This window comes from Corvus kubaryi, unplaced genomic scaffold, assembly GCF_017639235.1.
Source record: "Corvus kubaryi isolate FWS band 111438036 unplaced genomic scaffold, C.kubaryi_AGA036_p1.0 37395, whole genome shotgun sequence".
NCBI lineage: Eukaryota > Metazoa > Chordata > Aves > Passeriformes > Corvidae > Corvus > Corvus kubaryi.
Genome location: NW_024581134.1, coordinates 4,442,209 through 4,444,535, shown reverse-complemented (window position 1 = coordinate 4,444,535; position 2,327 = coordinate 4,442,209). Strand labels below are relative to the sequence as shown.

Below are 2,327 nucleotides of genomic sequence, written 5' to 3'. Positions count from 1 at the left end.
GCTTTAGGGGCAGGTTCCACGGCGAGCTGGGTGCTTTAGGGGCAGGTACACAGCGGGCAGGATGCTTTGGGAGCAGGTACGCACCGAGCTGGGTGTTTTAGGGGCAGGTTCCACGGCGAGCTGGGTGTTTGGGAGCAGGTTCCACACCAAGAAGGGTGCTTTGGGAGTGGGTTTCACATTGAGCACGATGCTTTAGGAACAGGCAGCAACCACCTGTAACATTTTAATTCACCTCCTTGTCCAGATTTTTCCAGGCTAGAGCTCAGGTAATGCTCTCCTCAGCTGCCACTGATGGTCAGGGTGCTACAGGAGGAGAAGCACTGACTGGATTGCTACAGTTTGTGTAGGAAAAGGAATTCATTGCATGTGAGTCCTCTCTTGATTTGATTTTTCAAACTTAGAGCAAGTTTTACTTTATATTTTAACTTCTGAGAAGCAGCATGCTTTCAGAAGTCTATAACACTGACAAAATTCAAAACTGTGTTCCAGTTCCATAATTCTAAAATGTGTATCAAAATGATATTTTGTAACCTTAGCCTTTAGTGGATCATACCAGCAGCTTATCACCACCGTTAATCAGAAGAAAATCTTAATTTATAGCAATTGAGGGTATTAATTCTTTTAAAATGGTGAATAGGGAAAAAAAATCATTTAAAATGATCTGTCTGTGAGTTAAGACCCTCCCTCTTGCAATCAATGACTGTCAGAGCCCTGAGGGCACTAATGGGTCCTATCCCAGTTCCCCTGGGTTATCCCATCCCTTTGCTGCAGCCTGAAAATGAGGAGCTAAACCAAACTCATTTACAGCTGCTGCATGCTAGCAAACCTCACTACAGACCAGGCTGACATGACGCAGTTTTAATAGAAATGCTGACACCCCTTCACTCTTTTCCACAGCTCAGAGAACTGGGAAGAAGAAGAGATTTCATAAAAAGCAAACAAACCAAACCAGAGAGGATGCACAGGATAAAGAGTATTTGGCTCCACACCTTTAATCACAGTGCCACGTCAGGGAGCGTTTGCATTGGTGTACCTGCTTTATTTTACCTTTTATTTTCACCTAAGAAATTGAAGCAGTTGTGGCCCACCCTAATTTCTAGAGCTGACATAATGCCCTGGCAAGGCAGCAAGACCCCTGTCCCAGCCAGGAGCCAGCTGCAGAAGAGTAGGGAAAATAAACTGCTCTGGAATTTCCTGGAGTGTGAAAGCGCTTGTAGGTTTTGAGTTTGGGTTTGGTAGTAGCTGAATTAGCTCACGCATCTTTTGGGAGGGAATCTTCAGCCTTAAAGCACCTTGTCCTAAAAAAGGGCTTCCCCTGGTCAGGTCCCTCACACGGGGTTGTACTCTCTCGCACTCCTTTGGGTTTCTCCCACCTGATACTGGGCTCTGTGGATTGTTTTTCCATGTCCTGACAGCTGGAAGTCTGGCTGGTTCCTCTGGGCACTTAGGGCCCTGCTGTGGACGTTTCTCTTGTAAAGACATCACCAGAAGCTGGTTTAGTGCTTCTGGAATCTCCTACAAGAGAACATGAGCTGGTGAAGGGTGAAAACACCTTCCCTGCAGGCTGTGAGCACAGCTCTGGGGTGTTCAAAGCCGTTCCTGTGTGGTGAGAACGTTACTCTGAGACCTTCATGACAATTCTAGTTCCAAAGCAGCTCGTTTGGGGGCCCTGTTGCCAAAGGGAAGAGTGTGCAGAGGTGCTGGGGCAGAACTGCCTGACCTGGGATGGGTTACTCCTGTCCAGGAGTAACTCAGGTTGGAAGGGACGTCTGGACATCACCTCTCCCGCTGCCTGCACAAAGCAGGCGCAGTTCTGGCAGGCGCCTCAGGACCCTGTGCTGCTGAATTTACAGCTGCCTCATGTTTTGAAATGCTGGAACTCTTTGCTGGCAGGAACAGCCCCCTCAGCTGTGCCTTGCCCGGGCTGAATTCCCGGTGGGCACTGCCCGTGGAAGGGGCAGCACACCCAGAGGCAGGCGCCGGGTGACTTCCCAGCTCGCAGCGGAGGTTTTTAGAAGCTGTGCAGTGATCCTTGGTTCTTCTGCCACCGTGTGGATGCCAGAGGGATGCTGGGCTGTCTCCTCTGTGCTGGGCAGGAGTTGGTTCCCTCAGCAGTGACAGCTTAATGAACCTAAGGTCTGCTAATGAGGACTGGCTGCGAGCTTCCTCCCTTGCCTCAGCCCTCCACCAGGAAAAGGGATTTACAGGACTCCGGCAGCTCCCACTCCTCACCAGCACAGAGGAATGGTGGAAAGGACCCCTCAGCTTGGGGTGGAGGAGTTTGGGATCTTTGTTCCCACAGAATCCAGGGTGCAGGGCACACACAG

The 2,327-nt window shown here is 50.0% G+C and overlaps 1 long non-coding RNA gene across 1 annotated transcript; it reads left to right on the top strand.

The window, feature by feature from the left end:
- Window positions 1-28: 28 nt before the first annotated feature.
- LOC121670170 lies at window positions 29-1,194 on the top strand. The gene is made up of 2 exons (XR_006018054.1): window positions 29-366; window positions 898-1,194. It is a non-coding gene; the product is annotated as an uncharacterized LOC121670170 (long non-coding RNA).
- The last annotated feature ends 1,133 nt before the right edge of the window (window positions 1,195-2,327 follow it).